Raw genomic sequence first — 27335 nt, forward strand, 5'->3', positions numbered from 1 at the left:
AATGAATGAATGAATGAATGAATGAATGAATGAATGAATGAATGAATGAATGAATGAATGAAGTTGAGGTCTATTGTACTAACACTGGGAAAATGAGATGGCACAAAAGAAGGAGGATTCCACAGTCCTCCAAAAAAGAGTTAACATGGCCTAATCATTAATTTCTTAGGGGTCTAAGGCTCATAATATCCCACTCAGAGGTGATGGTGAAGAATAAAAATGTGGAATGCCTAGACAGTGGAACAAAAGGATCATTGTATTTCAATCGTTCTATAGAAGACATTTGAAGGAGGAAATAGTTTTATAATCTTTGAAAAGGTTTTTGCTTATGATAAAAACTATTCCTATCTGGCACACATCAAAGTGAGCTTAAAATTCCTAAAGGAAGTTTTTGACATCTGTTAAGAAGACAGTATATACTTTGGTATGTCCAGATTTACCACCTCTCCATGGAATATCAGCCCAGGAACCAATTCGAACCCATTCATGGTAGGGGGGAAGATACAAGAAACTGTAAGCTCATACTCAAAACCTGTACAGTTTGAATGCCCATGCAGCCTATACAGAGGCCTACAGAAGGTGAGAGCTAAGTGATGACAAGGAAGAACATGGGGTCACTGTTATTCAAATATCAAAAGTAGATCATGAAAAAGTTTTATTTTTTAAATTCTGCAATACTCAAATAATTGAATGAATGAATAAAGTAATAAATAAATAATTAAAATAAATAATGAATAAACAAAATAATTTAATGAATGAATGAGTTAAGTACTTGCTGTGGCAAAGTGCTGTGCCAAGTGATGGGAATACAAAATTACAAGATAGTCCTTCCTCTCAAGGAACTCACATACAAAAGGAAGAGACAGTACATATGGAAAGGCTTACTTCTGCAGGGTACCAGCACTAAAAAGTTCAAAGATTAAGTGTGAAACAAAGTCACAGCTGTGACCTGACCTGATGACATATTTTGGTCACTGTCAAATGAGATGTCGCTTGCCAGGGCTGGACAGCAGCACTGGCCAGCTATAACTTCAGCAAATGATCTGGGTCAAGGGAGACTAATGTCTAGCTCAGAAGAAAATTGTCCATAGATTCTGCATATGACATTTCTAGTGCATACTGACAAAACCATAAGGAACCATGCCACAGGCTTTATACCATTATTGCTAATGTCTAGATCAGAGCCATTCCTACCTACTTACAAGTGCTTTGGAGTCGCTGAAGTACGTATCTCAGATGAGAGAGAAGCTGAAACAAGCTTGTCAGGTAGCTATAACTTCAACAGAGCTTTGAAAAACAACAGAGTGTGATGTATTTATTCACTGTCAACACCCTCAAGAAGGTGAGAGTTTTGCTGAGAAATCCTGGTCTTTGCAAGTTAGCTTATTGATGCAAAGATCCATGCCTTCTGGTGGAGAATTGGGCACCTTACCTGTCTACAGGGACTGGCGGAGGTCCCATAAGGACCATTTACCACAATCACTTATTGCATTTGAGAAGGTTACGTGGATCCCTGATGAGTATGTAGAAACTGATGCACAGTTATGCATCAAATTCTAAAGAAAAGTACCAGCTGTGCAAAAACTCTGAATAAGACAATGCCTTAGAAATACACATTTAAATTTAAAAAAAAAAAACTATAACCTAACAACCAGGTCAAATGAGAGAGATGACTGCACTCAGAGAATAAATACCTCTCCTGTCTATAACTGCAGCCATAGGGACTCTTAGGGTACAGAGGTACCTCGTGGGACCTCCAAAAATTCAGATTTAAGGAGGCATGACTATAGTTTTTAGGAAGACTGGGATCCCTTTATGTCATTTAATGGCTCAGGTATACGACTGAGAAAGTTTAGGAGGCTACAAATTGACCTGTGGCCAGATTAGCATGATATTATAGGGAAAATTGAAGAAGTGGTGATATGTGTACCTAGTGTTTACTAACAACATTTACAAAATCATTGCATGTGTTTATTGATGAATAGGTTGATTACTGCATTTTGGGTGTGCTGCTCGACTCTTTTGTTATACATGTATATTGGTGTCTGTGTTAGTATCCCAGCTATGCGAGTCTCTGACACTTATTTCTCTACATAATATTGTTTATATGCATGCTCTATTAATCTGAGGAACCAATGAGGCAGCTATCACTTTCTTTTACTATTGTGCATTTTTGCTTGTGCTCTATAGATATTCTGAAACTGATGTGATTCGGGTGTGTAATTTAGACCTGTCATCACTGAAGCAGCCTGTCAAGTGATGCTTTACACTGTGTTATGTCATTTTAATGTATTGTTGATGAAGACTGGCTGTGAATGGCACCCCAAGGAGATTACCTAGGATGCTGGGTTACGAAGATCAACTCATGCATAGTCAGGGCTCATCAGATACGAAAGACTCTCTACTGTCCCATGAGTCAACACATCTTCCTTACTAGATGTGTCTGCATCTCCGTTTGGAAATCAGAGGAACTACTTCTACCTGAACCATTACTCACTAAAGATGTTTTCTATACTATTTAAAGTGTTATCTTTTGTTTAATGTTAGATGCTCTATAACTATCGCAATCCATTTCTGTCTTGAACCTGACCACTGGATAAGACTGAGTTGACTAGTCCAGAACAAGCACTGAAACTTACAGTCTGAATCAGGAGAAAATTGACATCACTGGAAAAGACACTTATTCACTGCACCACCTGGCCACTCCTAAGCAATTGGGGTTAAGTAACTTGCTCAAGGTTACACGGCCAAGTGTTTCTGGGTGGGTGCTAAGTGTCTGAGCTCGGATTCGATAGGTCATCCCAACTCTGGAGCCAGTGCTCTTACTTGCTGTGCTACCTGGCTGCCCCTAAGCAATTGGGGTTAAGTAACTTGCTCAGGGTTACACAGCCAGGTGTTTCTGGGTGCGTACTAAGTGTCTGAGCCTGGATTTGATCCCAAGTCATCCTGACTCTGGGGCCGGTGCTCTTACATGCTATGCTACCTGGCCACCCTACTCCAACCTAATTCTGAAGGAATGATTCTTTTCAGCAAGCTTTTGAGATTCTTTTTCCATCTGGCAAATTCAGCTTTTTAAGGCATTCTTCTCCTCATTGGCTTTTTGAGCCTCTTTTACCATTTGAGTTAGTCTGTTTTTTTATGGTGTTATTTTCTTCAGTCAGGTTGTTGACTCTCATTTCATAGTTTTCTTGCATTGTTCTCATTTCTCTTCCCAATTTTTCCTCCACTTCCCTTATTTGGTTTTCAAAATCCTTCTTAAGGTCCTCTATGGCCTGTTACCAGTTTGTATTTTTCTTGGCAGTTTTTGGTGCGGTTCTGACTTCATTGTCTTCCTCCTGTTCCATGCTTTGATCCTTTTGTCCCCAAAATAGGAATGTAAAGTTGGGTGGCTTTGCTTCCCTCATTTGCTCATGTTGCCATTCAATTACTTGACTTTTGGGCTCTTTGCCCCTGTAGGACTCTGCTTCCAGATAGGGGACCTTCATCCCAATTGCTGGGTTTTCTCAGCTGGTGAAAGTATTAGTTGGGTGCCCTCTCTGAAGCCTCCACATGCTCTGGCAAGCTGGTTGCACATACCAGAACCTCCATCTTAAACCACAATCCAGATCCAAGCAGGTTAAAGAAAGAAATATTACCCCTCAGACTGGTTGCTTGGTCCCCCTACAATATGCAGATCAGGAGCTGAAGCTGCCACGTGGCAGTGGCTGCATGGCCACTGCACCTCAGTGGCTTCTCACCCCTGGGCAAATGCCAACTACACTCCCAACTACTGGATCCCAAAGTCCACACTGTACTGACCTCTCACTTTTTCCTTAGCATCTGTGTATTGATAATTCTGGAAACCACCACAACTGCTGGAGATCTGAAATCCCTCCAGCCAGTGGCTGATCAGGCCCACCCTGAGGCCAAAACCTCTGGCATTTGCTGGACTGGGCTTGGTTCCCAGAGCACTGCACTGGACACTTCCTGCTGGCCTGTTGGGCTGTCCTTAGCAGGAGGTTAGCTTCTCTATGTCATTTTGTGGGTTCTGTATCTCCAAAGTTTCTTCAGAGTCACCTTTTACATGATTGGAGGAGGTGGAAGCCAGAGCCCCACGGAAGTCCTGTTTCTACTCCCCATAGAGAATTTTAATACATCAAAAAGTAAAAAAAGGTAGGAATGAGCATGAGTAGCCACCATAAAAGGAAGCAGACTGGAGCTTTTATTTGTATAGCTGTCATCCCCTTGTGAATAAGCAGGAGGATGCCATGAATAGCACTCACTAGAATTGACTTTTAATTGGTTCTTAGGTTTTTTTTTTTCAAATAAAAAAGGGTTTAGTGGCCTCCCCCTAACTAAAGTTTCTTTTTTTTAGAATCTTTACTAATTAAATAATTTATTTTTAGTTTTAAACTTAAGATTTTGAGTTCCAAATTTTCTCCCTATCTCTCCCTTCCCCCACCCCAAGATGTCATGAATACTGATTACCCCTTCCCCAAGTCTGCCCTGCCTTCTATCATGCCCCCTTAACTCTTTATCCCTTACTTTCTTTTAAGGAGAGATAGATTCCTAAACCCCATTGCCTATATATCTTATTTCCCAGTTGCATACAAAAACAATTTTTTTATATTTATTTTTAAAACTTTGAATTCCAAATTCTCTCTCTTCTTCCCTCCTCAGACACCCTCATTGAGAAGGCAAGCAATTTAGTTCAGGTTATAAATGAGCAGTTATGCAAAATACTTCCTTCATAGTCATGTTGTGAAAGACCAACTATATTTTCCTCCATCCTATCCCACCCCACACATTCTATTTTCTTCTTCGACTCTATCCTTGTTCAAAAGTGTTTGCTTCTAATTACTCCCTCCCCCGATCTTTCATCCCTTCTATCCCCCCCCCCATCCCATTTCCCCTTGCTTTCCTGTAGGGGAAGACACACAATTGAGTGTGTATGTTATTTCCTCCTTAAGTCAAATGCAATGAGAGTAAGTTTCACTCATTTCCTCTCACCTCCCCCTTCTTCTCCATGGTGAAACCTTTTTCTTGCCTCTTTTATGTGAGAAAAATTTATCCCTATTTTATCTCTCCCTTTTTCCTTCTCCTAACATATTCCTCTCTTGCCCTTTAATTTTATTTTTTAGATATCATCTCATATTCAATTCACTTTGTGCTATCTATCTATCTATCTATCTATCTATCTGTCTGTCTGTCTGTCTGTCTGTCTGTCTATCTATCTATCTATCATCTATCTACCTATCTATCCATCTACATATATATTCATACACACATACATAGTGTATATGTATGTGTGTGACCATTATGTGTATATGGCATGTGCTGTATGTTATGTGTATGTATGTGTATACATATGTGTTACATTGTGTATTCATATGCATGTGCACACATTTGTAATATGATGTGTGTGTCTATACTTATGTGTATGTACATATGCATGCATACATAAATATATGGTGTGTATAAAATATAAATATATATATGTGTGTTCATATGTGTGTGTAGAGATAGAGACAGAGACAGAGAGAGATAGAGATAGAGAAAGAGATGGAAGTAGAGATATATTTCCTTCAACTACCCTAAATCTGAGAAAGGTCTCATGAATTACAAATATCATCCTGCCATGTAGGAATGTAAACTGTTCAATTTTAATAAGTCCCTTATGATTTATCTTTCCTGGTTACCTTTCCATGCTTCTCTTGATTCTTGTATCTGAAAGTCAAATTTTCTATTAAGCTCTGGTTTTTTCATCGAGAATGCTTGAAAGTACTCTATTTCGTGGAATGTCCATTCCCACCCTCCCCAAAGAATTACACTCAGTTTTGCTGGGTAGGTGATTGTTGGTTTTAATCCTAGCTCCTCTGACATCCAGAATATCATATTCTAAGCATTTTGATCCCTAAATGTAAAAGCTGCTAGATCTTGTGTTATCTTGCTTGTATTTCCATGATACTGGAATTATTTCTTTCTGGCTGCTTGCAATATTTTCTCCTTGACCTGGGAACTCTGGAATTTAGCTATAATATCCCTAGGAGTTTTCTTTTTGGGATCTCTTTCAGGAGGCAATCAGTGGATTCTTAAAATTTCTATTTTGCCTTCTGATTCTAGAATATCAGGGAAGATTTCCTTGATAATTGCTTGAAGAATAAATAATGTCTAGGTTCTTTTTCTGGTCATGGCTTTCAGGTAGTCCAATAATTTTAAAATTATCTCTCCTGGATGTATTTTCCAGTTGAGTAGTTTTCCCAATGAGATATTTCACATTTTCTTCTATTTTTCATTCTTTTGGATATGTTTTATAATATCTTGATTTCTCATAAAGTCATTAGTTTCCATTTGCTCCATTCTAATTTTGAAGGAATGATTTTCTTTGGTGAGCTTTTGGACCTTATTTTCCATTTGGCTAAATCTGCTTTTTAAGGTATTCTTCTCCTCATTGGTTTTTTTGGATCTCTTTTGCCATTTGAGTTAGTCTATTTTTTAAGGTGTTACTTTCTTCAGTATTTTGGGGGCTCTCCAAGCTGTTGACTCTTTTATAATTTTCTTGCATAATTCATTTCTCTTCCCAATTTTTCCTCTACTTCTCTTCTTGATGTTCAAAATTCTTTTTGAGTTCTTCCATGGCCTTAGGCCAATTCATATTTTTCTTGGAGGCTTTTGATTCAGGAGCTTTGACTTTGTCATCTTCTTGTTGTATGTTTTCACCTTCTTTTTCCCCAAAGTTCAAAGAAAGATTTTATAGTATGAGATGTTTTTTATGCTGTTTTCTCTTCTTCCCAGGCAAATACTTTACTTTCTAACTCTGTCAAGGTAGGACTCAACTTCCAGTGGCAGTGGGGGTGGTGGGGTGGGTCTATTGTTCCAGGCTTTAGGAGTTTATTTTTTTATCAGCTGCTTGATTTCCCACTGTCTGTGGGCCAGAGATCCTGAAGCAGCTGATGGTGCCACTGGTAGTGCTTCTGCTGTCACCACCGCCATCTCCACTACCCTGAGGCTCAGGCTGGACCCCAACTGGCCCACACTCCTCTTTAACTCAATTCCCACAGTCTTTTCCCACTGATGACCTTCTATGCTGTCTTTGACATTTGTGGGTTGAGAACCCTGGAATCATCACAGGTGACAGTAGTACAGTTCCATGAGGCCTGCTTAAGCCCTGTCTGTGATAGTACAGTCCATGCCCGACTATGCTCTCCTCCTGGCCCAGTGCAATAAACCCTTCCTGTTGGCCTTCCAGGCTGTCTTGGGCTGGAGATATGTTTAATTCTGTCATTTTGTGGCTTCTATAGCTCTAGAATTTGTTTAGAGTCATTTTTTACAGGTATTTGGAAGGGTTTGGGGAGAGTTCAAGCAAGTCCCTGCTCTTACTCTGCCATCTTGGCTCTGCCTCCCCCCCCCCCCTTGAAAGATTTTCGAACAATGAATGGTTGACTAGTTGTTGGGTATGTTAGAGAAGCAATTCTCGTCCAGATGAAATTTGGATAAAATTATTTTAGTTTTGCTTTTGTTGGATTTTCAGGTCTCTTTCATCATGGAAACTATTGCTCAGTGGCTCCATATCCCCAGCATCAGTTTTAAGCAGGAAATTCACAATGTCCTGTGAATTTAAAACAAAAATTTTGACCAAAAATTCAGAAGTCAATTTAATAAGGGCATAAAATCTGCCTCCCTTATTTCTTATGGTTTTTCTTTTTTCTTTTTTTTTCTTTCTTTTTCTTTTTAAATAATGGGAAACTATTGCTCCTTGGATTGAAAAAAAATGATTTATTATAGGTATTAATGTTTCTAGCCAACAACTTTTGGCATTTTATGTCCTACTATTTGTCAGTCTTCTATACTGACAGGACAATAAATTTCCATCACAACCTGATTTCAAGTTAATATACAGTTTATATATGTAATCTTCATCTCTTTTCTACTGCAAAATGAGAGCATATTAAAACTAATATTAAAATTTTTGCTCTGTAAAAGAACTTCTAAAGTCGATAATGAGACTTTTTGAGAGAAAAGGCAAAAGAGAGTTAGAAGGGGAAACAAGGTTAAGGATAGCTTTAAGCTACCCTCTGTCTGAGGATTTATATAGGAGCAGCCCCAGCCTCAGACTTCCTACTTTAAGCCTTTCTTTATATAATTGAGTCTCTTCTCTTTGTCCTTATAGACTTTCTTCAAATCAGAAATAACCAGTTTTTAAAAATATATATAATACATACATGCACAATACATGTAGATATGTACATATGTGTGAATGTATTATATTGCATTATCTTGTTATGTAATGTTATATTATATCATGTCATGATGTGTGATGTGATGTGATGTGGTGTGGTGTGGTGTGGTGTGGTGTCATGTGATGTGATGTGGTATGATATGATATGATGATATGATATGATATGATATAATATGATATGATAGGATAGGATAGGATAGGATGTGATGTGATGTGATATTATAGGATAGGATAGGATATGGCATATATAAAGTCTCTTGGTTGTCTGCTAGGTGACATCCTTCTCAATGTGATTTTACTCATCTCACCCACTGACTTGGGTATGTTTTAGATCTTTATACAATATAAATCCCCTTGGAATGTCCTCATAGAGGAAGAATGCCCAAAGTTGATATGACTTTTCACAAGGCAGGGGAGAGGAGCAGAGAGGGGGTATGGTAATTGCCAAAAGGGAAAGTATGTGTTACTGTGTGAAGGCCAAGACACTCTCCCTGCTCCTGAGTGAGTCACTGCACAAATACCCTCTCCCTGAGGGAGAGTAGGGCAGGAAGAGAGGGTGCTATAAACAAAGCTGACAGACCTAGTAATAGGGAATCCTTTGTCTGACAGGACATTGCTAGGGCTGTGCACACTGCAAAAAGTGCAATAATCAAAGTTAGATAGACAAAGAAGTCTTGGGCTCCTCCCTGCTCTCCTGATGACAAATTTTCCTTTCTCTGTGTATATCCTATTCTGCATCTTTTCAGGACAAAGTTGAGGAATTGTTAAAATTTCAAATAACTGAACAAAATCAGATGGATCATGTATCTATAAATGGGACCTTGCTGGAAATTCCCAGGGTCCAGCAAAGCAATTTAGTTTTAAATTTTAATTTAATTTTTTCAGCTAACAAGGATTAATTTCCTCTCCCTTTCACCTCAGCCATTCAAGAAAAAATGAAAACAAAACCCTTGTAATAAATATTAATAGTAAAATTAAACAAATCCCCACATTGGCCGAGCCTAAAAAATGTGTGTCAGTGGAAAAAGCACCTTGGAGAAGTCCTCACGGGGGGTGGGGAGGGAGCAGAGAACACCAGGCTCATTCTGTGTGGATGTACAGAGTGAAGAAAAGCCATCTATAAGAAACTTTGGTTAAGAGTAATCACTAGCATTTATATGTTTCCCCGATAATAAGACCTATCCCGAAAATAAGCCCTCCCCTTACTGTGTAAGATTCCTCTAAAATAAGCCCTCCCCTGAAAATAAGCCCTATTGAGATTGCTACTGTAGTGAAGGTGATCCCCTGCGCTACACGCTACATTACGGTACCCTCTGTATGCACCGTCCCCCCCCTCCCCCGGTGAAACGCACGCCACCCTCCGAGCTGCATCCAATCAGAGCTGCAGCAGTGAGCGCGTCATCCTGTTCTTCCCCAGTGATTTGCTTGCTGGCGCCATTGAGAGCAGTGCCACGGAGGAGAGCTGAGGCAGGACAACATAAAAACCCGGTATGTAAGCGGGAGTGAGGGGGCATGATGGAGGATAAAAAGGGCATGATGGAGGAAAAAAGAAGAACTCAGGGGGCATGACGGAGTGAAAAGAAGGACTGATGGTCATAATTTTATTATTCTGTCTGTTTTGACCCCCAGACATGAGTACAAAAAGGAAGAGCTATACTGTTGAGTATAAGAAAACAATTGTAGAGGAGTCACATGTCATTGCTGTCAATGTTCATTAAAATAAGCCCTCCCCTGAAAATAAGCCCTCTGGTGTTTCTCTGTCCAAAAAAATAATAAGACAGTGTCTTATTATCGGGGAAACACAGGTAGTAATCTGAGGTTTGCAAACTGCTTCACAAACATTATTCCATTTGATCCTCACCAACCCTGGGAGGCAGGTGCTATTATTATCCCCATTTTCAGATGAGGAAACTGAAGCAGACAGCCGCTAAGTGATTTGCCCACATTCACATAGCTAGTAAATGTATGAGACTGGATTTGAACACAGGACTTCTTGATCCAGTACCTAACTCCACTGTACCACAAAGTCCAATGGAAAGCCCTGGAAGAGCTCAGCACAAGGGGACTCTCCAGCTAAGAATATGTGGGGTGTGAGTGAACTCATGTTTTCCCTCCCCTCCTCTCCTTCTCCATCACCCTTGCTCTAGTAATTGCTTGGATGCTACATAAAGAATACAACTTCTCAGGTAGGCTCCACCCCCACTCAGAAGCCCCACCTCTGTCACCTCTTCTACCCTCTCTCCTCCCCCAAGGAACTTACATCTGTTATTCAGCAAGCTCGAAGAGCAGGCAGCACTTTTCTTATTTAACCCTTTAGGAAGGCCTCTTACTATTTCCATGAACCATTGCTTGTCCTGGCACAACTATATCTAGGGACCCGAGAATGAGGGCAGTAGTGATCTGAGCTATAGGTCTGCAGAGAAGTTAGATGGCACAGTAGGTAGAGTGCTGCACCTGGAATCAGGAAGACTCATCTTCCTGAATTCAAATCTGACTTCAGACACTTAGTAGCCCTGGGACCAGGGGCAAGTCCCTTAGCCCCGTTTGACTTAGTTTGCTTATCTGTAAAATGAGCTGAAGAAGGAAACGACAAACTACTCCAGTATGTTTGCCAAAAGCAAACAAACAAACAAACAAACAAACCTAGATCAGGTCATGTACAATCTGACACATTTGAAACAGCTCAACAACAAAACCAGATCAGATTATGTATCTATAGATTATGTATTTATGTATCTATACATGTATAAACCTTGCTGGAAATGCCCAGGGTGCTGTAAATCAATTTAGTTTTCAATTTTAATTTAATTTTTCAGCTAACAGGGAGTTATTGTCTCTCTCACCTCAGTCATCCAAGAAAAAAAATAAAAACAAAACCCTTGTAATCAATATTAATAATAAAATGAAACAAATCCCCACATTGTCCAAGTGTGTCTCATTGTGCACCTTGAAATCTCTCAGAAATATTAAACAAAGCTTTTCAGGTGTTCTCCACACCTGTTCTGGGGGATGAAATCACTCTAATTTAAGCCAGTACAGTATGCTATATTTTGTAATCTTCTATTAATGAAAAGCCAAGTTGGGTTTAACACCCTGCTGTGAGATGCTTGAAGCATCTCTGATGCACGCCATGTAAGCCCCTTGTTAAGAAGCCCATTATAGAACACCGCTAACAGAATGATGGATTCACCTTGGTGAGTTAGATGAATGAATGGTGCACCAGCACTTCCGTAGCTTATAAAGCTGGTATTTTTCATCATTTGGCTCGTATAGATGTTGTCGTTTATACTGTGATCCATAGCATCATGGCCTTTATTCACTTTCCATTCCCACTCTTCCTATTTGTTGTATGATATCTATTTAGATCACCAGCCTTCTTCCCCTTCTCAAAGACCAGCTATGTTTGGGAAATAAAGTGCTTTTTTGTGACCAAACTGTAATCTGATGTTATTAGTGTGAATGCTCGATCCATTGGGGAGCATTGATTCTGAATTGTAAGAAGCCTTAGGGACCAAGCTGCTCCTTTTACAGATGAGGAGCCCAGAGAGGTTGTAACTTGGCCAGCAAGTGCCAGAGCTAGGCCTTGAACCCAAGTCCTCTAGCTCCAAAACCAATGTTCTTTGATGGAGACTGTAACCCTTCTATCAAGTAAATGACCCTCAGAGATTTCTGTGGACAAGAAAAAAAATGCTTTTCAGTGCACAACATTGTGGGGAACCATTCTGTCACAAACTATGCTAGTTCTCAGACAACAGCCACAGAGACTGTTGCCAGGCTCTAATCAAAGCCTTTCCAACTTGGCAGGATGACTTTAAGCTCCTCTAGCACAGGCTTGCAAACTCAGGGTCGCATCCATAAATCAATGAGACATCAGGGAATGGGCCCTACAAGAGAGTGCTAGGCTCATAACCTTAGAAAATTCGCAGTTTACCTCACTCATATCCTCGAATATCAAAGAAGCTGCACAGATGAAGCTCATGGAAAAACACCAATGAGTATGAATAGTGCGGAGAACAAACGATAGAATGTCAAGGATGTGGAAAAGGCGGCACAATTACTCATAGATCAACCAAAGAACTGTGAAAAGTCATACAGCTAAATATAGCTCTCAAATTGGGCCTTTAAAATGATTTTTGTACCACCTTCCATGTTTCTAGGTTTGGACATTTGCTTTTGTAATGTTGAAAATGATTAGATTAGTCTATAGACCTCTTACATTGAAGTAACTCCCTTTGTGGGTCTGATGAGGGCCTACAGGATTTGAAGTAAGCTTGTGGCACCCAAAATTTCACCCTTTGATCCGTTTGGCCCCCAAGGTCATCTTCTCTGATTCTCCTAACACCACAGACCACTCCATTTAGCATGGCCTTGGGTAAATTGACCTTAAAAAAGCACAAGGGACATTTCGGGGACATTGTGATTGAAGAACAGCTTCAAGAGAGATGGCAAAGACATGACCTAGGGAAAAGTAAATTAGGTCGAGTTTGCTTTTTTCCTTGTCTCTCTTCATCTTTCCTCCTATACCCCCACCTAACCCACCCTTTTCTATATGTCTTGCTAGATGATTTGATTTAAAAAAATCTGTTCTAAGGTGTCAGTGGTTGAAAACATTTGAAGGACATTTGCAGTTAATGTGGGGACATTTGGGAACCCAGAGCACTAATCCAACGTAATATATTTTAACACATTCTAGTGATATAATTTATTTTCACATTGCCTTCCTTTCCATATAGGGCTCTTCTCTTCTTCTGCCCAGTAAGGCATACCTTATAAGAAAGAAAAAGAAACGGGGCAGCTAGGTGACGCAGTGAATAGAACACCACCCCTGGAGTCAGGAGGACCTCAGACACTTAAGGCAAAAACTAGCCATGTGACCATGGGCAAGTCACTTAACCCCAACTGCCCTGCAAAAAAAAAGAAAGAAAGGAGGGAGGGGGGGGGGAAAACAACCAAGCTGACAGTGTATATACAGTCCAACTTCCATAATCCTCCACCTATGCAATGAACAGAAGAAGGCACATTTCTTATTTTTTATTGTGTTTCTTTCCAGGCATTTTTGCTGTTGTTCTACCCTGCCTTTCAATAGAATCACCAGAAATCCTGACCGCAAGGATCTAGGATTCTTAGTTCTGAACTCCCTAAGACCATGTGTCACAAACTTCAATAAATATTTCTTTTTTTTTTGGAGAGGGGAGGCAAGGCAATTGCGGTTAAGTTACTTGCCCAGCATCACACAGCTAGTAAGAGTCAAGTGTCTGATTTGAATGCAGGTCTTCCTGACTCCAGGGCTGGTGCACTCTTCACTGGGCAACCCAGCTTCTCCTCAATATTTCTTAAGCACCTACTAAATACTAAGTCCCAGGGCACTATGTTAAGGACTAGGTATACAAAATGTTTAAAAAAAAAATCCTGCCCTCAAGAAGCTCACAATATACTATGGGACAAAACAAGCAAACAAATATGTAAAAACAAGAGATCTACGGGATAAAGAGAAAAAAAAATAAAGATTACACAATTAAAAGACTGTGAAATTGACCAATGCTTCTGAAAATGTTATGTCTGGGGACTCCTGCATTGTTCTACCATGGCAATTTACCAGATTATAGCTCCTTTCCTGCCATCACTGTTCTATATGACTTATGTGCCTTCCTCCCATTAGAATGTTAGCTCCTTGAGGGTAGGACTATGTTGCTTTTGTATTGGTATTCTCACTGTTTAACACAATGCTGGTCACATAGTAACACTTAAAAATGCTTTTCACTCTTACTGCTTTGGGAAAATTTCATCATTATTGTTACACAGAATTTGGGTTTGTTTCCTTAGTGTTATCATTTCCTTTCACATTGTTACATTATGCATATTGTTTCCTAGTTCTGTTTATTTCACTCTACACTGCACTGGTTCATACAAGTCATCCTATGTTTCCTTGAATTCTTCAATTAATAATAGATTAAAGCCATGTACCACATTTTCTTTAACCATTCCCCAATCAGGAGGTATCTATTGTGTTCCTAGTTCTTTTCTACAGCATAAATGCTCCTATGAATATTTTGGTGTATATAGAACCTTTTTTGCTCTCTTTAACCTTCTTTGTGTATAAAATTAACAATGGGATCTCTTGGTTATAGGATGTGAACACTAGTTCACTTAATACCAAATTGTTTTCCAGAAGATGGTTAGATCAATTCCCAGTTCCTCCAACATTGTATTAGAGTGACTGCAACCTCTTCAGTAATGACTATTTCCATCCTTTGGGGGTGTGGAATGTTGATTTCACTTACAGCAATATTTTGCTAGCCGTAGCCAGGTGGTGCAGTGGATAGAGTAATGGGTGTAGAATCAGGAAGACTTGAGTTCAAATTCAGCCTCAGAAACTTACTGTGTGACCCTAAGTCAATTAACTTTGTTTGCCTCACTTTCCTCACCTATAAAATGAGTTAGAGAAGGAAATGGCAAACCGGTCTCTTATCTTTGTCAAAAAAGAAACACCAAATGGGGTCACAGAGTCAGACAGAACTGAAGCAACTCAATAGCAACAATATACTTGGAAGGCTGTAATTTCAGGTTCTGAGGCAGGATAGGGTGGGTGATATTTTCAAAGAAAGAAGTCTTCCTGGTATCTTTCAAAACACAAGACAATGGAAAATTAATTACCTATTCTTTCAAATTACAAGTTTAGTAGAGAGAGCTAATCTTTAAATTCCTCTTCACCTCAAAGACTCTATGAGTTTTTGAAAGAGAAAGATTAATTTGCTGGATTTGTAATAACCTAGGCTTGGGTGACTTTTAAATTAAATCACCAAGCCGGCAGGGTGCCAAATATCTAAGTAGAAGACCAAGTAATGGCATTTCCCTCTACATGTTCCATGATCATTATCATTTAACAGTACTTTTAGCCATGTTCCCACAGTAAGTCATAGTCAGGGCAATCATGCATTTATCTCAGGAAAGAACAAGTTGGTGAAACCTCTCCATGCCGTAGCTTAGAAAGTAGGTGGCTGATGACACCATGTTTGCTTTGCACTCAATACTCTGAAGTGTAAACACTCTTTCACTCTAATATGAAAAACCTGCAATGTACAGGTCATCTCTGTCCCCTGAAGGCAGCATTATCAGAGTATTCTATCGTAGACGAACTTAAATTTTTTGTTGCTGTTTGTCTCCAGATGATTCACAATACAGTGAAATTCCCTGGCCAGCAGCACCTGTATCTACAAGTTCAAGCCAGATTGAGAGAGTTTGAGGCACAGAGGAGGGAGACGTGGATATAAAGATAAAGGTACTTGAGGCCAGAAACAGCTTCAAGGATTATGGTGCCTGGCAGCAGAAAAGAGAGTCTGCTATTAATTAAAGGAAGAGCTAGCCTTGGTCAGGGGCAGCTAGGTGGCACACCGAGTGCCAGACATGAAGCCAAGAAGATTAGTCTTCTTGCATTCAAATCCGGTCTCAGATACCTACCAGCTGCAAGACCTCAGGAAAGTTACTTAACCTAGTTTGCCTCAATTTCCTCATCTGTAAAATGAGCTGGAGAAGGAAATGGCAAACAACTCCAGAATCTTTTCCAAAAAGAGAAAAAACCCAAAAAGGGCCATGAATGGTCATACATGACAAAAATGACTGAACAATAAAAGCATTGGCAACTAATAATTGAACCTTATGAACACCTCTCAAGGAGAGAAAGGACGTTGACTCCCTCCAGTACTAAAGCTGAAACGTGTCTTACCATCCCGTTTTCCTCACATCACTCTTTGCTGCTATTATAGTCTAAAATTGCATCCACTCTTCCCATGGATATTATGGATGATGTGAATGTTTTTGAGAGAATGTGTTCCAGAATTATGGGCAGATTCTGTTTTACTGTTATCTTTCTTACTATACAGTCTTAGCAAATAACTTTACTAAAGAGCTAATTGTTTTTACTGGTTGATAAATAATGGGGCTGCTGTTCAATAGTTTTTTCAGTCAAGTCTAAGTCTGTGATTCTATTTGGGATTTTCTTAGAAAAGATACTGGAGTGGTTTTTCATTTCCTTCTCTAGCTTTTTTGACAGATGAGGAAACTGAGGCAAACAGGGTTAAGTGACTTCCCCAGGGTCACATAGCTGGTAAATGTTTGAGGCCAGATTGGAGCTCGGAAAGAGAAGTTCTAGCTCCAGGCCTGGTACTCTATCCACTGTGCCACTTCGCTGTCCCATTAATGGGGTTATTCAGCTCTAATTTTAGGAGTAAGACCACACCAATTACACCCTAGATCCTGAAGTAGTAGCCTATGGGTTTTATCATAGGTTAGGGGAAATCACTCAGAGGAGGGGTATTACATATGCTATTGTCCATTGTTCATTCTTCTATTTCCTTCTGTTAGAGTTAAAAGTATTTTTATCTGGGGTTAAGTAAAACTCTATAGAACATTCATTAACACATTTATAATTGATTCTCATATCATTTTTACTCTCTTTTATTATTAACTTTTAGCTCAAAAGAAGGAAGTGGTGATGTCTTATTATGACAGAAAAAAGAGTAACCAAGAAAAAAATTCTACGTGGGAAAGATAGAGGTAAGTTATATACATGGAGAAAGAAAATAGAAAACAACTCTTCCTTTCCACCAAAAAGAATATATTTATGCTTATCTCATTTCTCTGAATTTTCCTAGCCCTTCTGCCTTCTGTTTTTCATTTTCATATTCTATTTGTATTACCACTATTTTTATACATTTCAAGCTTCTATTACTAAACTATATCTTGATGATAGTTGAATGGTTGTTGCCCTACATCCCTGAAGAACACCAAAATGGCATGTGTCTGACGGTGGTGGATCAGATCAATACAAGCTCAAGATTCTCTTCTTTGTCAGGCACAAATAGGTCATGTGAACATATGGGCTGAGTTATCTGAATTTGCCCATCTTACATGTGATGGATAAAAGACTCTTCCTTTCTTTCTTTCTCTCTCTCTTTCTTTTTATAGATACACACATACATATACATATAGGAATTCATACACATATAGAACATACAAATGTAGTTAAAATACATGCTTGTACTAATTGTGTTATATACATATTAGTGTATATGTGTATACATTTGTGTATATGTGTGTACACAAATACAGAATTAGTCCAGGGGCTATACATATGAAAATAGCTTATCTCTGCTGGACTTTAAATGTTTTGAAGACAGAGAACGTACGTTTTTATTTCTTGTATCCTACACACAGCCCCTACCGTAATATATAACTTTGCTTCTTTTTTGTCCAGATCTATGATTTCATTGGTATGGAGAATTACTGGTTGGAAATTTCCCTCCACTGCTACAGATTGTCAATAATCTTTTAAAGAACTGAATATTTTCCTGGGGATAGCAAGAGATTAATTGATCTTCCTGTGGTCACACACTTAGTATGTGTTAGAGACAGGACTTGAACCCAGTTATTCTGTTCTGTGGTAGTATGGTAGAAAGACCAATGGCACTGCATTTAAATCTCATCTCTGATAATTACTACCTTGTGACATTGGACAAGGTACTTAAGTTCCTTTGACTCAGTTTCCTCATGTGTAAAATAAGGTGGTTGGACTGAATGTCCTTTGGGGTTCTCTTTCAGCTCTATATTTATGCTCTTAATCCTTCTGCTTCAAGACTAACTCTATCCCCTGTTCCACAATGCCTCCCATCTAATAGACATTTAATAAATCTTTGTTGTTTGAATAAGTGGATAAAAGTAATTTTTTTGTTAGCATTACTAAAGTAAAACTGGTTTATTTACCTTCCAAATTTAAGCATAGGCAGTGGGTTTTCACAAAGGCAATCATTTTGAATATAGATTATGTTCTTAAGGGTATAGTAGCTTGGCTAAAGCCGTGGAAGAAGTAAATGGAAGGGAGTAGATTGCAGTTATAAGATATCAAAGGTTATGAAACAGGAAGCACAACTCTCCAAACTACTAATCCCTTAGCAATTTACCTAGAAAATTGTCATTGTTTCTACTCAACTTCTGATGGGCAGCTTATTGTAACAAGGATTTAAATTTTGTATACTGGAATTGGGCATCTCATACCCTGACTCCCTGATGCTACCACTCCTAGTTTGCAGTTGCATAAATGTGCTCAAGTGCTTCCAAAAAGTAGGCAAAATCTTTAAGCCCTCTTATCACTAACCTCCTTCATGCTGCTGCATTTCATTTCTTCTCTTTATGTCTTAGAAAAAAAAGTACTTCATTTCAGTGAATCTCATTCTGTTGAGTACACAGGTTGTGACAAATTTGACATGAGATCCTGGATGATAATTCTTTTATACTTGATTGGATCACACATAGAAAAAATTTAATAAGGAAGTGTTGACTTAAAAGTCACAAAATTATTTTGCTTCTATAGCAGCCCTGCCAAAGTAAATAAGAAAAAAAAGAGTGATTATGAAGAGGTCAAAAAGTTAAAAGGTAGAAGAGAAATTGTGAAATGGTATATAAGTATTTGTTAAAAAGTAAGTTGGAAAAATCAAGTAACTGCATTATGATTTCATAATCTAGTTGAAAAAATCTCATTTAATGCTTTCTAAAAGTCTATTTTCCTTTTTTATATAAATCCATGAAATTCTGCATTTTCTATGCTTTATTTGTACTCATTCTAATTTTACTTAACTACTTTAACCGTATTTAAACTAAATCAAATTATTTACATTTTTAAGTTAAAATTGACAGACTGTAAAGTAACACTAACTTTTTCCATATTTAAATTATTTGCTTTTCTGGTTTGTTTGTTTTTTACAAAACCAAGAGTTAGTCTGACTACTAAATGAATGCAGGTGATTGTAGCGATGCTGTAAATTATTTGTCTTCGAATTTAAAAAGAGCAAAAGAGAAAATTGAACTTGTAGTCATTAAAGCAACAAAAAAGGCTGAAGAACATAGTTTTATTTGGGAATCTTCACTGTGGATGACACACAAATTGCTATCTTTTCTCTTTTCTTGATGGAGAGCCATTTAATAATCAATAGAAGAATTTGGTCACATATTTGGCTCAATTGCTTTAGTCTATGTATTAAACTATCTTGGGAAACAATGAGAAATTTTGTTATAAGAGTGGGAGAATTGAACAATATCCTTAAGTTATATTAAAAAAATAGAAATAGGTTGTCCATTATTATTTAGTACCTTATAGTCAAAGAACAAAAATTATCATTTATATGTTTCAATGATGTGATGCTTCAAAAGGTATAAAAAGATTGACATGAGCTTTTTTGACTGTAGTCATGGTAGCCTTCTCCTTTAAAGAGGGCTTTGTAGAGGGACTGGGATACTGCCTAGATTGTCCTCAGAGTGGTGAGATGGAGAACAGATGTGCTTAAGGAAGAATTTTCCTTAATGCAACTTGTATGGAAAACAATTTTCAGGATATAAAACTTTGTTTCATGAGACCTCAACTTGAATTAAGATAAAAATAGTCAATTCTGGCAATGGCTGAGCAAAAGGGAACTAAAATATTTATTTAAACCAAGTGAAAAATTAGGTCTACTGCTTTATTCAGAGCAAATTAACTTGCTAGTTTCTGAATTGTCCTCATCCTCTACAATTCCTTTTGACACTGTGTATCTGCAAATAGCCTAAGACAAGTTCTGCAGATCAGCCAGTGGCCATTTAACTCCTAAACCTCATGAAACTGTACTAATTAAATATCTTATCACATCTGGCCCTACTCCCCTTATTCTGTTGATGGCACTGTCACCATTGACCCAGTCATGCAGGCCAGAAACTTAAAGTCATCTTTAAGTGCTGCCTCTCTATCACTCCTCTCCCCCAACATCCAATCAGTACCCAAGTTGTAATGAACAATATTTCTCCCACTTGTATGGTATACATAAAGGTTTACAACTGGAAAGAATCTTAGAGATTTTCTAGTCCAACTATATTATTCTACAAGTTAGGAAACTGAGACCCAGGGAGGGGAGGTAATTGTGACATGTCAACTTATGGAGGCAGCATAACATGAAGCAGAGAGAATGTTCTTATAATCAAGAAAGCTCTTGGATTAAATAGTCCTTCAATCACTTACTAGCCTTGGGACCCTAGGCAAGTCACTTAATCTCTCTCAGACTAAGCTTCTTCATCTGTAAAACAGGGATAATAGTAACTGCAGTACCTACCTCCCTAGGGTTGCGTTGAGGATCAAATGAAATAACATATGTGAAGTACTTAGCATAGGTTAAAGGCCATGTAAATGGCAGCTTTTACTACTGAACTTGACATTTACAAAGCACTTCCCTCACAACACCTCTGTGCAACAAGCAACAAAAGCATGACTATTTTCATCTTAAAGGATGAGGAAACTTAATCCTAACCAATTAAATAATTTGCCCATGGACACATAATTAGAAAATGTCTAGAATAGGATTTGAACCAAGCCACTTGAGTACAGATCTGGTACCATTTCAACTATGTCATATTGGAAGTAATAGAATTTGAACCCAAAGCCTCTGATTCCAAATTCAGGGTTATAGTCACTACATTATATTGTTACTCATTCCCTCCTTGGACCTTTGTTACAACTCTGATGACTTTTCTCTTTACCTATTTTTCCTCATTGCCTACTTGCTTGGAAGCTTAACTGGCTCATCTTGTTATCAATTTCTATATGGGTCTCCATTACTTACAGAACACAAAATCCTTATTTAGATGTTTTAGGTCACCTACAATAAGACTCACCCACATGGCCCCTAGAATCATGCCATTTCATCTGTCTTTTTCTATGTACAAGTGCAAGATTTCACATCCTAAAACCACTATTAAAACAACTAAGAAGATGTTCTATGTCCAGATAACTTTACGACATGAGAAGCCCTCTTTCATTGCATAATCAATCAATAAAATGTGTCAATTAGGTATGAACAATTCCTAGAATCCTCATTAATTGAGTCAGACAATTAATCAAAGATGCAAAATAAACATGCTAAGCAAAGTGCTTGAATCATTGAATTAAAAAGATGAAATATATCGAGATCAGTTGAACTTTCTTAATTCTATCAGGGAGATCACCATCTTTCCTATCACCCATGCTTGCAATTTTTCATCATTGACCTAAAATACTCATTCTCCCTTACCCTACATATCCAGCACCTTACTTGATCATATTATTTCTATGTCCATATTATCTCTCACTTCTATCCTCTTCTCTTTATTCCCATTTTCCACATTAGTTCAAACCACCTCTCATCTAGACTATTATATTAGTGTTCTAATTGGCCTTCCTGCCTCATGTCTTCTAACTCTAATCCATCCTTCACATAGCTGCTGAAATGATTTTCATGAAGCTGTGGTCTGACCATACCTAATACCTAAAACCTTCACCCCATAAATCTCAATAGACCCCCATTGCCTTTCCCTTTTAAACCATTCATACCTCGGCCCCAATTTATCTTTCCATATTGATGGGTTGATTGATTCATCTCCAAATTCAGCAACAGAAACACCAAAGAAGAGAAAAATGGATAAACAGAGACAGAGGGAGGAGAGATAGAGAATTAACACTTCCTTGAAAGGCCAAACTATGTCAACTGGTGCAGTGCATTTTTCTTTATCCATAATGCAAAGAAAATCGATATAGTAGGATTTTTTTTTATTTCAAAGTAAAATTAAAATATGTTTGCGTCAATTGATGTGTCTGGTCCTTCTAATGTTCAAATTCATTGAATACCTCCCCAGGCAGAAGACTTTTAAACAAGTTTAAAATATATGAAGCAACTATGATAGCTAGCATAAAGTATGCTAAAATATATCTGAAAATTATTTATATAAACAATTTAAGCAAGAATTAGCAACATAAGCAATGACTGCATATGTCAGGGTTTAGGTTTGGGAAAGGAGAGCATACAGGTGGCCCATAGAAAAGCAGAGCTAGTAGAGACCTTAAAAAATCATTCAGTCTGTTAGAGTGCAAGAGCTCAGCCATTTACTAGATGAAATAACCTTGAGTAAGTTGCTTTCTACCTCTTATGCTCCATTTTGTCATTTTGTATTATTGGGTTCCAAGTACTTGCACCACTCATCTCACAGGGAAGAAAATAAATTGTAAGTGTTAAAATATTGTAGAAATATGAGAGGTATAAGAAAACCACATCTCAGGGAATAAAAGAACTTATGGATTTTTTTAATCATGGAAGAATTTGGATTTAAAAAAAATCTAGGAAATAGCAAAAATGACAAATATAAAGAATATAATAAAACATGAAAAAATAGATGTAGTCAAAAGCAAACTTATTACAGTTGAAAACAAAATTGTCAACAATGTAAAAAACAAGCCTAAAATATCTGACCTCTTGAGAGAACTGGAACCATATAGTTACAAGTAAAAAATCTGGAAACTCAAATATAGAAATGTTTTAAAGAATCTGTGATCTCACTGTTTTGAAAATTGCTTCAAAACATTTCACAATGGGACAGCTAGATGGCCCAGTGCCTAGAATACCAGCCCTGGAGTCAGGAGGACCTGAGTTCAAATCCAACCTCTGACACTTATACTTACCACTTAACTAGCCTTGTGACCTTGGGCGAGTCACTTAACTCCAATTGCCCTGCCTCCTCCTCTCTAAAAAGGAGGGGACAAAAGGCTTTAAACTTTTTTTTTTCACAAACTATCGACATGTGTCCATTCTTTTGAACTCCTGTCCAAATCCTCCCATAAGATCACCACAGCAGACCCACTGGGCTCTTTTTCCTGACATTGAGAATATGAGTGAACTGCTCTGGCTCTCAACCTCTCCATAGCCCTCATCATGTGACCAAGCCCATATTTTGTTCTTATTAGACATTTTCTTGAGTATATATTGAATCCCTGTTTTTCTTCAGTGTTTCTCATTGGCTATATTTTGCAGTTACCCACATGTATTGTATGCTTCTCCATTACCCTCTGACTAATATTCATTGGAATAAAATTCTTGGGTAAAATATTTGGAAGACAACTTTATCTTGTGTCTTATTGCCACACAACAACCTTTATAGAAAATACATGCATACATAACATATATGCAAAGTGTAATAGATAGCTAAGGTATATATGTGTGTATATGTATGTATACATCCATACATATAAATGGTTAATATATTTACTAAGATATAAACAGACAAGTAGAATAAAAGATAATTCAAATGGAGGAATAATGTCTACTGCTCAGACCATAATATACACTTGCAGAGTACAATTCCTACATAGGAATTGTTCAACAGTATGGATATTTGGGGCAGATAGTACAAACTATTAAATTGAGCCAACAGTTGGACAAGGGTAAAGCATACTGAATTGTCTTAAGAAACATGCAACACTCCTGTAAAGACCCCAAGTTTCCTATAGACGCAAAATATACCCAATCCGTCTGTATGTATGTGTGTTTGCATGTATATCTGTGTGTATATATATATTGCCATATATCTTTGCATCTATATATTTATCTACGTATTCACATGCATCTATTAATTAGGAAGATATATTAACTGATGCAAAAGAAAGCAAAAGGAACCAGCAAAACACAATAAACAATGACTATAACAATGAAAATGAAAAGAACAATAACTACAAAAAAATTGAAGATGAATGGAGTTTTTTTTTGTCTTTTTGGAGGGGGGAAGGCAGGGCAGTTGGGGTTAAGTGGCTTGCCCAAAGTCACACAGCTAGTAAGTATTAAGTGTCTGAGGCAGGATTTGAATTCAGGTCCTCTTGACTCCAGGGTCAGTGCTCTATTCACTGTGCCACCTAGTTGCCCTAAAGGATGAATGTTTTGAAATTATTAAGAAAAAGCAAGACCTCAAAGAAAATATGAAAAGATACTTCTTGCTCCTTGGCAGAGTTCATTTGTTTGAAAGATTGAATATCATTGTGATTTTTTTTCATTATATTCATCAATTTTTCATACGTTTTCCCCCTACTCTTCCTATAACATATGGCAAAAACTCGATGAAAAATGAAAAGAATATCCTTTGTGCCTGAGTACTTATGGAAGATACAAACTGATCAAGGAAATATGATTAAATTTAGAAAAGAAAAAATGTGCTGATTATAGAATTTTTCTGGTGGACTTGTGATTTATTTTTTATAAGGAACTTTAGGATGAAGTTCTATCACTACCATTACATATAGGCACTTTTCTAAAACTAATTGCCTTGCAGAATTGACTAAAGAACTGAGAAGTTAAAGGATTTGCCCAAGGTTTCATTGACAATATGTATTCAAAGTAGAACTTTAGCACAGTCCTTATTAGTTTCAAGGCCCACTCTCTCTCCACTGTTATACAACCTTTCCATGATTAATACTGCAATATAATTTATAGTATATTAAGACAGTATGAGGAAAAATTTTGTGTGGAAATTTAAAAATATAAAAATTTAAAAATAATGTTATTATCAAGAAGGAAAGTAGCTTATATCAAAGATAATCATGAAATTCCTACTGCACATCAAAATCTAAGGCATGTAACTGATGCAACATTCAGAAGCGAACATATTGTGATAAAGTATAATCAATAAAACAAAGCAAGAGAAAACTCAACTCCTATGCCTTTAAAAATAAAAGAGTAGACTCTAACCTCTGCACTAATGAGAAACAAGGAAAAAAGGTATAATTAAAGTAAGAGCAGAGATTAATAAGTTTGAAAGTAAGAAAACAATTAAATTAAAATGACAAATAAAACCAAGAGCTGTTTTTTTGAAAGACCAACAAAATCAATAATTAACAAATCTAATTTTCAAAGGAAGAAAACAACAATTAGCAAAATTAGAAATAAGGGGAGATCACAGCAAGTGATCACAGCAAGGATATAAAGAAAATTAACAGAGACAGTGATATTTTATCAAATTTGAAACTTTAAAACAAATAGATGTCTACCTTTTTTTGGTTTCCATCCCATAAAAATTAACATACATTATGTTATTGCATACAAAAAATAACAAAATATTAAGTGAATAATTTAAATATACAGGGAGGTCATTGAGGAAATGCCCTGCAAAAAAGGCAAAAGCTAGACAGATTTTGCAAGTAAAGTCTATCACAATGTAAAAGAACAACCCATATACTGTACAGAATGCCTCTAAACATGTTGAAAGATGGTAAATATCTATTTCCTTCTAAGGCAACATGGTTTTGATCCATAAATCAATAAAAATAACATACGCCCAAGGTAGAAAATTACAGGTCAATAACATTCATGAAAATAAATTTTCAGAATATTTAAATACCTGTACATAGAATGCAACAATACATCAAAATATCCATCATTAACAGGTAGTATTTATAACTGAATACATGGATAGCTTAATTTCTAGATAAAGCAACTACTTTAATATATCATATGAATAAGAGAGAAAAATAAAAAGTAAAAAAAAAAGATAATTGTATCATTAAATACAGAAAATATTTCAATTAAATGTGGCATTCCTTTATGTCAAAACAGTAAAACAATGGGAATAAAAGTATCTTTCCTTAATATGGTGAATAATACCTATTTTGGAACCACTTGACAATATTATCTATGAAAAAATAATAAAAATAGAGGCATTCCCAGTGAAAACAGATTTCAAGCAGGAGTGTTAACGCTTACATAATTTCTATTTCCTAGGGTTTAAAAAATATTTACAAGGATGAAATCAGTTAAATAAATAAGCACTAGCAATGGAGTTAAATAGCTCTCTAGATGGCATGATTTTATACTTGTAAAATGGAACAACCAGCAAAAACACAGAATAATCGGAGGAGAAAGAGAGAGAGAAAAAGTGAGAGAGAGTAGGGGGTGGGGGGAGAGAGAGAGAAAGAGAATATAGATGGTCTTAGCAAATACCAAAGTAAGGATTAAAGATAAATTGAAAAAATCACCTTTGTTTCTATATATTAGTAACAAAAAAACAAGAAACTTGAAACAGGGGGGCGGCCAGGTAGCACAGTGAGTAATAACACTGTCCCCAGAGTCAGGATGACCTGGGATCAAATCCAGGCTTAGACATTTAGCACCCACACCCAGAAATAACTGGCCGTATAACCTTGAGCAAGTTATTTAACCCCAATTGCTTAAAAAAAAAAAACTTGAAACAGAAATATTACCTAAAGTGACAACAAAGTGTAGAAATTATTTGTTCAATCAAGACGTACAAAGAATCTATTTAAGAGCAACTTCAAGACTATTTTGACTGCAATTAAGGAAAAACTATACAAATAAAGAGTTATCCCTTTTATATAGAGAGATGGAATAAAATAATATTTCAAATAGAATAAAATGTCATTATTTTTCAGAGTAGTTTACATATTTCATGTAATACTAAACAAAATATCAACAGTTTTCTGTTCAGATTTTAAAAACATGTGGCAAAGTTTTATCGATTTTATTTGGAAATAAATGTTTAAAAATTTAATGAACTACAATAGATTAAAAACCACTAAATACATTAAAAATAACATTTGAACAGCAAAAACAAAAGAATGGGGAAAAGAATCACTGTTTAACTAATGAACTTAGGATAACTGATTAGCAATTTGGCTAAACTCACATCTCACACCATTTAATTGAAAGAAAATATAATGTATGGGAAAGATTGCTAGATTTTCAGTCAGAAATTCTAGGTTCAAATTCCCTATTTGAAATTTCTATGAATTAATTGTAACCTCTTTGGCCAACAAGTTCTTGTGCAGCAAGCACCCTAACATACCAAGGATGGCTGCTAGCACAGGCTCTTTGATCTGCTTTTCTAAAGGAAAGCACCTAAAAAAGGGTTAATAATCTTACTTTAAGGAAACATATATATCATTTACTTAGTTTAGGGGGAAAAGTCAGTATCGTGAACTTCAGAGAATACAAACAGAAGTTACAAGAAGACAAAAAATACAGAACTTTTGTAACACAATTCAGCAGACCAGCAGACAGGGCTTCTAGCTGTCTGACCATCACATACTTACAGAGTTAGTTACCAGAGAGAAAAGCACGAACATCTGGGTTTTCAAAGCCAGAGGGCTCAATGGCTGCCCAGTCTCTTCTGCTCAAATCATACAAACATTCTTCCCATAAGTGAACCCCAAAGCAAAACCTCAAATTGCCATAGGCTTATTAAGAGGAAGGGAAGATCTTCAAATTCCCTTACCATTACAGTTCTTGATCTG

The 27335-nt window shown here is 37.1% G+C and overlaps 1 long non-coding RNA gene across 1 annotated transcript in view; it reads left to right on the forward strand.

Annotated features, from left to right (window-relative positions):
• Positions 1–27335, forward strand: part of LOC138160981 (uncharacterized) — a 96323-nt gene that overhangs the window by 52754 nt on the left and 16234 nt on the right. The window contains exon 2 of the long non-coding RNA XR_011168227.1: positions 16690–16771. This is a non-coding gene — a long non-coding RNA (uncharacterized lncRNA). The remainder of the gene's footprint in view (positions 1–16689; positions 16772–27335) is intronic.

The sequence above is a fragment of the Petaurus breviceps genome, unplaced genomic scaffold (genome assembly GCF_028583685.1).
Source record: "Petaurus breviceps papuanus isolate PSGF00001 unplaced genomic scaffold, PetGlider_PUasm1.0 183, whole genome shotgun sequence".
Lineage (NCBI taxonomy): Eukaryota > Metazoa > Chordata > Mammalia > Diprotodontia > Petauridae > Petaurus > Petaurus breviceps.